We start from the raw sequence: 13,375 nt of genomic DNA on the forward strand, positions 1-13,375 counted from the left end.
TTGGTGAATTTAAACCTAAGACAAAGGGGGACATTTACTAAAAGAAATTTGTAAAATACGGCAATTCGTATTCCTATTGATAGCACATCAATACGACTACGAATTGCCATATTTTCGGGATAGTAAATGTCAAAAAGAAGTGTATTTCTGGATACAAATACACCTATTTTTTTACAAATTTCCTTTAGTAAATTTCCCCCAAAGTGTTTAATCCAGAGATATCTCCAAATCTCTTTATTTGGTTGGTCCCAGTTAGCTTGTATATCAGGGAAACTCAAAATGCCCGAAGATCCCAGTAGTTGGTCTACCCTCTGAATTCCCCTCTCTCGTCAAATGTGAAATGACAGGGGCTGTATTCCTGGTGGAAACTCAGGGTTGTTAAATAGGTGATGGGGAAAGAAGAAGTTGAGAACACAAGTCGAGACATTACAAGCCAGCTGATTCCCTGCAAATTACAGGACAGCCAAGCGGTACACGGAGAGAGCGGGCGCTGCGGCGCATATCCTTCACAGACTGACAGTTCAACCAACTTTCTGTTGTGCGGTAAGAGCCTTATGCGGAGATAGGACAGACACTGTCTACAACCTTAAGACAGAAGTCCTTACTCCCAAACCTGTGATTATGGGCCTTAAGAAGGAATTTGTCAGAAAGAGTGAACTAAAATAACCCCCTATATGCTTACCAGAGAAAAGTGCCTTGCTGCAAAATTTTAAGTGTGCACACTAGCTGTTCAATTAAAATCCATATGGTCTGACTGAATTTAAGTGGACACTTTCAGCCCCAAACAAAGAATTGGGTGCGGATCCATTTGCACATCAAATTTTTTCCTGATTCATAAAGGGAAAGGAACAGTGCGCATATATATATATATATATATATATATATATATATATATATATATATGTGTGTGTGTTTTCACATTCCAGTGATATCAAATCTTGTTGCAACAACTAATGTGGTTTTAGAGATTGTATGTGTTTTGTGCTGCTTGTTTGTTTTAATAAATTGTTATTCATCTTGTTTACCTTTAAGCGCCCCACATTTTTCTTTTGTATTAAGCAGAGGTTGGTCCTACGAAACTGAAGGGATTCTGGTAAGCCAGGGCGATTCTGAATGGAGCAGCGGGACTGAAGCAAGTTAAATCTCCACCCATTGTTTTCTGCCCGGCTTATGACACCACTCCATTATTCTAGTAACAAGTACCACATGATGGTATGAACGGAAGTGAGGTAGTTGAAGTCCTCCCTGATGCTTTCTTTTCTAATAATTTCATGTTTAAATCTGGGCTGGCGTCCGGCCCAAATAAAACCCCTAATCTTATTCTGAAGAATGGAGAACCATCGAGATGGTCATCTGCGATGGCTTACTTAGGCTGTCTGTTGCAGGGCGGTTTGCATGGCCAAGGAAACTAGTTCTTGCGATGCATCCTTAGACTTGCTACTCCTGGAAAACAAGGGCGACACATCCTCATTTCCAGCAGCACTGCCCACCTCTGCCTCCTCCACCCCCCCCCTTCCCCCCGCCCCAAATGCCCTCTGTTTGTCAATCAGGCAGAGGCATTGGCTATACTGCACGATTGGAGGGCCCATTGCGAACAGGCCTAGAACAGGTCCCGCCCCTGCGATTATCGGGAAACTGCCGTATTGACTGCATAAGCGATTAGTACTGAAGAGAGCCCTTAAGTCCACAAATAAAATACCACATGGTATTAATGAGTCAAGAAAAAAAATCTCTGTTTTCATTTTAATATTATCGCTTATTTTTTAGATATTTTTTTGTCAGTGCACCACAAATCCAATACAATTATTTTGTTGCCAACTGTTTTTGTTTAATTTCTACAATTTTAAGTACAATGGCAAGGCAATTGAAAGTCTGTCTCAGTCCCTGTCAATGTCAATGTGAATGTTTTGCTCAACTCCAATCCAGACTCCTGGGGTTATATATTTTCTAAACTGCGGTTTTATAGAAGTGAAGATGTTTCTCATAGCAACCAATCGGACTCTGGGGGAAATTTACTAAGATGGGGGTTGTATTGCAGATGGGATTGGAACCAATCAGCTACTATTATCTTTTAAGGAACAGGGGGGTCAGTTACCGGAGTAACTGGAGGGGCGCCTGTATGAGTGGTCTCTACCAGCAGCTGTCAAAAAAGGGATTGTCAGTCCCTATAGAAAATGGAAAAAAGGAAGGTAGACTGCGCTCATTGATGACAGAGTGAGGATATTTAAAACAGAGTATATTTTAATACTACAATGGCATGTATAAAATACAATATAAATTCACAGTAAAAAGAAGGGGGGAGGGAGGGGGGAAGGGAAAGGAATGTGCTGCATCCACTGAATGATAGATATCACCTTTTTATAAGTCCACAGTTCAATGGGAACCCAATGCTGGTTTGATCCTGTAGTGCCTGGCCACAGCGGTGCTCTGTAAAACTTTATCCAGATGTGGTATGGGGGTAGCGAGCCTCCCAATTCGGAGTGGAAAGTTAGGTCGAGACGTCCGCTGGGTGACACTGGGTGGATATTAGATAGGCGGCTTGCCTTCAAAAGGAGAGTGCCTCACTCCAGGTCAGGTGTGCCGGTGATGTTTCGCAGCTTTAGGATCTCCAGTTGGTTGTGGGTAGTAGATGGTGATGGTGAGGAGCAGCGTATTCAAGGGGCAAATTGCAGCCTGGGCCAACGCGTTTAGCTGCAAACAGCAGCTTTTTCAAGGTGGTTTGAGACAGGCAAGGGAAGGGGTATATATACCAGTAATACTCAGGTGGATTGTATGCACCTGTGCGCAGAGTAATTAACTCTGCATAAAATAAAAACATATAAAATGACACCTCATAATGAGCAGGAGACATAACTTCATAAGCCCTATATATATATAAGGTGGAAAACGAGTATTATCTTAAGCAGAAAACACTAAAAACATTCAAAGGGACATAGTACCAGAGCATAGCGTCATGTCACTTCCGGGTATCCACTTCCGGTTAGTGAATGAAACGCATGTGAAACGCATAGCGCTGTTAATACAGCGCTATGCGGAAGACAATAACAAATGATTGCAGGATAATCTAGTTATGGAGAGCCAGTACATATAGTGGTTATAGAGCACATGTGTGGAGAGAGGCTGCGCTAACATTGAAGGCATACATCAATATGCTTGAGCACAGCGTCATAATACTTCCGGGTATGTACTTCCGGTTTAACGAATGGAACGCACGTGGAACGCATAGCGCTGTCAATACAGCGCTATGCGGAGATCGTTAACAAATGATTACATATAAATAAGCCTCCTATGTTTCCTGCACATGAGGGAAACCTTTGCGGGTTGCACCCTATATATCTTTGTATATCTCCAACGGTAGCGCAATTTTTTCCTACTTATGTTCCTTATAATCATGCACTATCATCACATGTACTGGCGCTACACTTTCCCCCCCCCTTTTGTTCAAACAATACCCATTTGTAATCATTTGTTAACGATCTCCGCATAGCGCTGTATTGACAGCGCTATGCGTTCCACGTGCGTTCCATTCGTTAAACCAGAAATACATACCCGGAAGTATTATGACGCTGTGCTCAAGCATATTGATGTATGCCTTCAATGTTAGCGCAGCCTCTCTCCACACATGTGCTCTATAACCACTATATGTACTGGCTCTCCATAACTAGATTATCCTGCAATCATTTGTTATTGGGTACTTCTGTACTTTCACGGCGCCAGCATGGCGCCGCGCGTCATAGTCCCCTTGCGGGGCTCGCTTCGCTCGCCCACGCTGCGGGCTCGGTGGCTCGCTACGCTCGCCACGCTAATTAAAATCAACTCCATGCCAACATGGATAGTGGAGGTATGAACTATCCATGTTGGCATGGCGTTAACTTAGCTAATTTTACTTAGTTAGTGGCGAGCGTAACCCGGAAGTACGCGCGGCGCCATGCTGGCGCCGTGAAAGTAAAGAAGTACCGTTATTGTCTTCCGCATAGCGCTGTATTAACAGCGCTATGCGTTTCACATGCGTTTCATTCACTAACCGGAAGTGGATACCCGGAAGTGACATGACGCTATGCTCTGGTACTATGTCCCTTTGAATGTTTTTAGTGTTTTCTGCTTAAGATAATACTCGTTTTCAACCTTATATATATAGGGCTTATGAAGTTATGTCTCCTGCTCATTATATGTTTTTATGTTATGCAGAGTTAATTACTCTGCGCACAGGTGCATACAATCCACCTGAGTATTACTGGTATATATACCCCTTCCCTTGCCTGTCTCAAACCACCTTGAAAAAGCTGCTGTTTGCAGCTAAACGCGTTGGCCCAGGCTGCAATTTGCCCCTTGAATACGCTGCTCCTCACCATCACCATCTACTACCCACAACCAACTGGAGATCCTAAAGCTGCGAAACATCACCGGCACACCTGACCTGGAGTGAGGCACTCTCCTTTTGAAGGCAAGCCGCCTATCTAATATCCACCCAGTGTCACCCAGCGGACGTCTCGACCTAACTTTCCACTCCGAATTGGGAGGCTCGCTACCCCCATACCACATCTGGATAAAGTTTTACAGAGCACCACTGTGGCCAGGCACTACAGGATCAAACCAGCATTGGGTTCCCATTGAACTGTGGACTTACAAAAAGGTGATATCTATCATTCAGTGGATGCAGCACATTCCTTTCCCTTCCCCCCTCCCTCCCCCCTTCTTTTTACTGTGAATTTATATTGTATTTTATACATGCCATTGTAGTATTAAAATATACTCTGTTTTAAATATCCTCACTCTGTCATCAATGAGCGCAGTCTACCTTCCTTTTTTCCACTATTATCTTTTAGAAGGTGCTAAATAAATAAGTACATTCTAATTGGTTGCCCATCCCAACATCCCATCTTAACTATGGGCGACTATGCCTATCGTGCATGGACAGCGATGATCGATATCATTGCTGGGGGGAAAGACGCTCACACTGAGTGGCTTTCCCCCTGCCTGGCGCCGTCAGCGGGGAGAGGACGGTTTTGCATAGCGCAGCTCCCGGCGATGATGCGGAATTGCTCACCGCTCATCGCCAGTTCATACACACTGGGCGGCTTTGAGCTGAAAACATGCTGTTTTGAGCGGCTTTCAGCTCAAAGTCGCTCAGAGTGTATGGGCCTTTAGTAACTTTCCCAATATAGCTACTATCTTCTAGAAGGTGCTAGATAAATATTACCCCTTTACATCTGCAATGTAAACATTTAACCCGGGGCCATGTGACCCAGGACTCGTTCTCAGCAATGAAACAGCTGGCATTGGGACTTTAATGGGACAGCTGGCATTGGGGATCTCATCTCCAAGCAGAGCCGGCCTTAGGCATAGGCAAACTAGGCAATTGCCTAGGGCATTTGGAATGCCTAGGGCAGGGGTTCCCAATCTTTTTTGAATCACGGCACCCTCGAATACAAAAGTTTTTTCACGGCACCCCATGGCCAAAAAAATGTAGAAAAGAAAAATAAAATTAAGTGAATTGTGTTTATATGTGATCCTTAGGTTCAGTTATATTGTAAAGGGTTCTGTTTGTACACATATTTTATGATTGGCAGTCACCAGAACTGGTTTTGTCCATAAATAATTGGCCATAAATAATTTTAGATGGTCTTGTACCACCAACCCGAGGCACCCCTGCAAGTGTCCCGAGGCACCCCAGGGAGCCACGGCACACAGTTTGGGAACCACTGGCCTAGGGGCATCAGCAGCTTCTGCTGATTAAAATGATATGCAGCATGCCTATATTCTGTGTGTGAGTGAGGCTGTATCTGCATATGAAATAGTTTATTCATGGAAATCACTGTAACATAGCATTCTGTATGCAGGTACAGCCACAGTCGCACACAGAATATAGGCATGCCGCATGTCATTTTAAACATTGGAAGCTCCTTGTGTGTGCGCTGGTCATAGCAATGACGAATAACGAATTTTCAGCAAATAAGACACCCAACATTAGCAGTACTGGCCAGGAGCTGCATGGCTTATTGAGACAAGATGTATGAGGAAACATCTGTATCCAAGCAGAGGCAGAGGTCATAGTGTTAGCGGCTGTGCGAGTGCTGTCTGCGGGTGGGTTGGTTGTTTAATAGTGTTCGGCATATGTGTAAGGGGCATTATGTGTGTCATGTATAAACGCATTATTAATGTGCGACATATGTGTAACAGGCATCATGTGTGTCATGTGTATAAGGGCATTAATAATGTGCAACATATGTGTAAGGGGCATTATGTGTGTCATTATGTGTATGAAGGGCATTAATAAAGGTTGGCATAATGTGTAAGGGGCATTATGGCTATAAGGACATTAGTAATGTGCGTCATGTGTAAGGGGCATTACTGTGTGGTATTATCAGGGGTACAGAGAGAAAGGGGTAGGGGGTACAAATTAACTAGGCCAAAGTCTGATGGAAGGGCCCAGTGGGGGCCCCGGGCCCCCTCCCCTTAAGTGACAGCAGCAGCTGTAGCTTTTTTCCTCTGCCCAGCACACACTGCTTTGTGCTGGGTTGCAGTGTGGCCATGGAGGTGTTTAAAATACAATATTTTCTCAGGATTTTTTTTTAAGGGTATAATGTGAATAATGTGAGGCGTAATGTATATAAGGTAAAGTGGTACTACTGAGTGATGTAACGTGAATAAGGGACACCATCGCATGATATAATGTAAATAGAGTTGCACTACTGTGTGGCATAATTTGAATCGGGGGTACTATTGTGTGGCCATGCCCCTTCCCAGCAAGAACACACCCCTGTTTTGGCTGCGCACCGAATGTGTGCACTGTTTCTATTTAAAATATTGCGGGTAGGAGCACCAAAATGATGACTGCTATGATGAGGGTTGATGGTGCTGGGAAAGGGGAGCAGGGTCAGAGGCGGAACTAGTGGCGGTGCTACGGGGCACCAGCCAAAATCTTGCCTAGGGCATCATTTAGGCTAGGGACGACTCTGTCTCCAAGCGCCGGATCAGGAGCCACCATTGGTGACTTCACCCATTACGCATTATGCTAGGGGACGCCAGTGTAAAATGGGTCACAAACCAGGTCGCTCCCGCGGTGGTCTCCTCTCCCTACTACTACTGCAGACTCCCATGAGTGTCACATGCTGCATCCGAAACTGTACCACTCGCCGATGTGGTCACAGGGACTGGAGACAGTCGCTGTGAGTAGTTGTCTCAGTGTGCAAAAAAGGGTAAAACTGTTCAATTAGCGCTGGTGTTGTTCTCATATAAAATAGTCACTGTGTTTTAAAAACACACAACAAAGTCACAAATTGTCACCAATGGGGTTCCACAATGGGTGGGATTTCACAAGGGTTTAGGATCCTCCAGTGATAACGTCCTCCCAATTGGGATATGAAATGACACAAAAGAAGAAGTAATAGTGCATAACTTTTTAAAACATATAGTTTAATAGGGATGTGCACTTACAATTGGTAGGGGTAATAAAAGCATAAAAAAAAATGCTCAAAGCGGGACTGGGGTGCCAAGGAGACAGTCCAAGAAACAGGATACCACCAGGTCCGGAAGCTGGGGTGTCGCAATGGTTGTCAATGGTTACCCAACGCGTTTCGTCTCTTTGTGAGACTTCATCAGGGGTGAACAGTTTTATAATAGATCTTAATAGGTCTTTTATCAACAACACTCTGTTAATTTGTAATAATATAAGGTCCGTTTACAGGCTCAAGTTTTTTGCTGTAGTGGATAGAGGAGTAAAATCCTGAATCTTTTTATTATGTAAGAGATCTCTAGGCAATGGGCGGTTGCCCGTACTTGAAACGTGAAGAACTACTGTTTCATCAGAATTTTTAGGTACCATTAATAGAACTTTAGTGTTCTTAATTCCTAATTTGAATATAGTTTTTAGATTATAATTTTTGAAGTGTAGTCCCTTTATATAATATTCGGGAATATACTCCAATTTCCAATATACGAACTCCTTAAGGATCACAGGAGTAAAGATGTGGTCCAACAAAAGACCTTTCTGGCTCCTAGAGATGTGTGCTCTCCTGTGTCCAAACACCTCACTTGGTGTTTGGACACAGGAGAGCACACATCTCTAGGAGCCAGAACACAGCCAAAAAGGCAGAAACTTGTGTTTCTGAAAGAGGTCTTATGGTGAATGTTGTATGTTGAGGGCTTCCATAAAGTTCATGTAAAATTCCTTAAGTTGCTGGTTTACACCCATAGTCCAAAACATACTGGTTGTCCAATTAGCTACAGATACAGTCAGGTCCAGAGTAAGGGCCACATGGGCCTGGGGCTGAACATTTTTAAGGGGAGGAGCTGTAATGAGTGCTATGTGGGTGTGGCCAGTGCCATGTACACTCCCCTACACCGGTGGTTCCAAAGCTACATAAATCATCTCTAATCAGCATTTTTTTTTAGGGTGCCCATTGCCCAAAAGGTTCTTATTGAGAAATTTAATTCAAATTCTAAATATGAAATATTTAAAATTTATGGTTGATCCTTTTACCAGTTGGTGGGTGGCTGTCATCAAGTTGTCATGGTGGTGGGCCTATTTTGATGTGGAGGACGGGAGCTGCGTCAGCCCCATTGATAATCTGGCACTAGATGTAGTGGATTCGAGTATTGATAATGACAGAGAATTTACACCAAGCTCCTCTAGGTCTAAAGGTCCATACACACTGGGCGATATTGTGTCACATGCCGCCGCAGCGGTACATTGCGGCCATGCTACTCACTCGTCCATGTCCGCCGCCGGCCAGCATGTGTCCCTCAGGCTCCCAGGGCAGATGGGAGGCAGGTGGTGGTGGTGGTGGTGGGGGGTATGGGGTAGCAAGCATGTCAGGTGGCATGAGGGGTCCAGGTCGCGCCGCAGGGAGTCTGACTATGCTTGGCGGCGCTGAGAGGCCGGCGCCGCCATCTTGGTTTAGGGCAAAAGAGCTATTGGGCCAGGTCAGGGTCTTTCCAATCCATCAGGGTCTTTATTATTGTCAAGCAACCATCTTCCTTCCTCAGTGCACCTCATTACCCGCAGTCTCCAACTAACCCATCACCCCAATTTCCCTATGCAAGGACTTTGCTTTATTTATCTTAGCCATTGACTTTTTCCTCAAAGAAGTATGTGAGTCCTGTTTGTTTGTTTGTTTGTTTGTCATTTATTAAAAAAAAAATCCTTAATTAAACCTTCCCATTTTAACCCTTCATCTTCTAGTCCGTCTGCAGTTCCTGAGCACCACATGACTCCATCAAATCCCTCTCCCGTGACAGTTTGCACCGACCCAATGGAATTGAGTGGGAATCAGGGATTACCCACGGACCTCCTACAAGGAATAGTAAGTCGCTTAGAACAACTGAATGCGTCCCAGCGACAAGTGGCTCAGTATCTCCAACCCCTGATCCCTCTGCAAACACACTTCCTCAGTCTCACCCGCTCCACCACCAGTTTCTCGAGCTGCTTCTCCATCAGCCTCCGTACCAGCAACAAACATGATGGACCACCTAAGGCCTGTTGTGGGTTTCTTCATCAGTGCGATGTACATTTCACTTTGCAACCATCCAACTTCCCCACTCCAAAATCCCAAGTACCTTACATTGTCTCTCTTTTCACCGATCTGGTCCTGGTGTGGGTCTCCCCATTACGGGAACGATCCGCATGAAAGTCGCCCAGTGTTTACGGGGCTTTAGGAGGATTATTGTACACTATCTGTAACATGCAATATATGGGGGCCATTTAAAGAATGTTGATAAAAATAATAATAATAATAATAATAATAATAATGTGATAGTCACTTCGTAGTTATCCAAGAGTCTAAATAAATAGAGTGTATATTTGTTAAAGTGTAGAAAAGATATACACAAGGCACCATCAATTATCACCCACATGGCTGCCACAGACACCGCCTGCTGATTGGCTGAGATAGTCTGACTCTTAGCCAATGAACACTTTGCTATACCCTTCAGTAACATTGGCTCATGGAAACTGTCATTTTGGGGGTTATTCTAGTTCACTCGGAATGGCACAATCACTCTCTTATGGACAAAACCATGTGCACTGCATGTGGGGGTGATGTAACATGTGCAGAGAGAGTTAGATTTGGGTGGGGTTTGTACTTCAAACTGATATCTATATTGCACTGTAAAAATAAAGCTGCCAGTATTTACCCTGCACAGAAACAATAAAGCACCCAAATCTAACTCTCTCTGCACATTTTACATCAGCCCCACCTGCAGTGCAGCATGGTTTTGTCCATTAGAGAGGGCTTGTGCCTTTCCGAGTGTACTAGAATAACCCCCTTTGTGTAACCTGTAAGAAGAGGTGTCCGGTTTGTATTTTTGCCAGCAGCGTGGACTACTTATTTACAAGAATAGGCCTAGGATTTGGTAAATATGTAGTGTGACAGTTTTTATTTTTTAAATTTTTAATAAAAGATGAAATAATCGGTGTACGTATGTATTGTCATTATTGTAACATTTCCTTTACAGTCGGACTACGGCTGCCAGCAGGCCCTTAATGTCTGGGCATACTAGCACAGGTTCTCCAAGTGCCATTATGCCCAGGAAGGCATGCTGGGATCTGTAGTTCTACTGTCAAGAATATTCATTCCAGCGATGATGTGCCTTTTTTGTAAAGGGAACCACCATTCTGCACGCTGCGGAACTCTGCATTCAGTAAATAGCAATATTCCCGCTTCCATGCCACCACCTGTCTACAATGCCTATCTCGTGACCTGGAAAACATGAACTTCTGGGGGGGTACTTGAGGAACGAGGTTGCGATCCATTGGGTTAGACAATAGGATGGGTTGAAAATATATTGAAATTCCAATAGTGCAGAAATGTTGTGGGTCCATAACAGTAACACGTGTGCTAAATGTCTGCCCGGCTAGATCATTACTAACCCCAGCGGGTGCTTGAACTTTGTAAATTTGATACAAATCAAGTTTTGTGATGGTTTTGAAGTACTTATGTACAGTCTGAGGATCCTGTTTTCCGAGGTTATCCATCTGGAGTGAGAGATCGTGCTTGGAGATTTCATGAAGGCAATATCCTGAGGTGATTGCTTTGCACAGTTCTCACAGGTATTTCTGGTCTTTGCGGAGTTCTTTGGAGTGTAAATCAGTTAAGTCAAAGTCCATACGATGACATTTTTTGATTGGTCGCCTTTCACAGTGAGACAACTGACCTCCTATAGGCAGTGCCAGATTAAGCCTTCGTTGGCCCGGGGCACTTTAGACAGGGGGGGCCCCTTGCACTTGTCATTAGTGGCCACAAACTGCATGGGAGAATATTACACTGTCAAAACACAGATTAAAGGCAGTATAAACTTGGTCAATGGGTATATATATAAATATATATATATATATTTATATATACATACATACCACATGATAAGCCTGTGTTCATCCCTCTGCACCTTACTCTGTAGGACTGTTGGAGACCTCACAGTCCCAGTGCTGCCTCTGATTAAAAACCCTCCCATGACTAGGCTGCTGCTGCTGCTGTCCTCCATGGGCCTGATAAGCATGTAATGAGCTCCACCAATCAGAGCTCAGCACAAACCTCTCAGCCTCTGCCCTCTTGTGCAAAGTGTCATGGGACTTAGTCAACTCCCAGTAATGCACTGCACACTTGTGCAGTCAGTGTTCCTTGGCTCCCGATGCTCAGCACCATTAATCATTGTCACATTGTCAGATAGGTGATGCTGCAGCACTACCCCCACTCCCATACACAAAACCTTTAGCTTTGATATAAATATATATATATATATATATAAATACATGCCAATCACAGGGGGCCCCTAGCTAGAGGGGGGCCCAGGGGTACTGACCCCTTTTGCCCCTGCTTTAGGGGGTTATTCTGGTTCGTACGTTATTAACGCCGGCGGATCTGTTTTTTTTTTATCTGCGCATGCGTACCTTCCGCAATGCGCAGGCGCGGCGACTTCACAACGCTCACGGACGGGTCTTTCCGTGCAAAAAAACCTGTCCGCAAGAGTACGGTCATTGTGGGCGGCATAGGGGCATGTTGAGGGGAGCGGCCGAAATAATGAGGGAAACTGGGCGTAAACATGGGTGTACACGGAGGTGTGCACAAAAAATGTACGGTGCTACTACCGCTCGATCGGCGAAAGCACCGTGCATTTCGGACACAAAACAGGCGGCCGCCACCGACACCTCCAGACCACCCCTACAGATACCGCATGAGAGCGGACGCCTGGGTCTGCTAATTAACGCTGATTACTGGTCAAACACATACACCTGAATGTAATAAGCAATGCTGCAGTCTATTAAGTCCAAACCATTATTTCACTACCTGCAAGCAGGGCCGGCAACAGAAATCTTGGGGCCCTGTACAATGACATTTGTGGCCCCCCCCCCCCCCGCCTAATCCCAAATCCACACAACCCTCTTCTGCATGAGCCTCATTTAACCTTTCGCTGCTCCAGATCCTGCTTTCAGGTGCGGGCTTCTCTCATTCTCAGTCCTGCTGGCTCCTGGTTACTGCTGCCTGCTGGCTCCAGCTGCTGCTGGCCTGTCACTTTCACAAAAGAACGCTGAGCACTACGAGCAGGCAGGGCAGGTCTTTCACAGAGTGCGGAACAGACGACCAGCGCATGCACAGTAAAAGTACAGGACCCAGAGACTGAGGCCACAGCACCAGCGGGGGATACGGCTGTGCGCCTGCGGCTCCAGGCCGTGCGCACACACAGAGTAGATGGCTCTGCGTGCCAAGTGGCAGGGCGCACACACAGTACACGGCAGTGGCACACAGTGAGTCAGTCAAAATCAGCCAAAAACAGATGGTGCACAGTAAATGGCCGAGCCGTGAAGGTCACTGACAGGCCAGCTAGTACAGGCAGTGGCTGTGCCGGGGTATGGAAACCCTGGGGCCCTTCAGATCTCTGGGGCCCGTCACACTTGACCCCCTTGACCCCCCCTGTCGCCTGCCCTGCCTGCAAGCCACACACAGCCCTCAAACACATTGGAAGCATATCTTTCTACACTTCTCTGCATGTAAAGGTTGGTTTCATTTTAGCTAAGATTAATTTTAGGACCTGCTTATACAGTATGTCATGTTTTACATCCTTGCTGGCGGGTCGCCAGAACGTACGCGCTGGCGACCCGCCAGCAGCCTCGCCAGCGAGGAGACTGAGACGCGCGTGCGTCTCACGCGCACGCGCGTCTCAGTCTCCGTCGCTAGCGCGACGGAAACCCTGTCCGTCTCCGCCTCAGGGAGACGGACAGGGTTAGGGGGGGTTAGGGGGGGTGCGGGCAGGCGGCGGGGACCCGGGGGAACGGATCGAATCGCCGTCGGAAGGGGACGCGCGCGCCGCTCGTGCGCGCGCGTCCCCTTCTCACCATCGCCATGGCGCTGGCGGGGGATGGCGGCTGGCGACGCCAGCG

Source organism: Crinia signifera, chromosome 11, assembly GCF_055691185.1.
Source record: "Crinia signifera chromosome 11, ASM5569118v1, whole genome shotgun sequence".
NCBI lineage: Eukaryota > Metazoa > Chordata > Amphibia > Anura > Myobatrachidae > Crinia > Crinia signifera.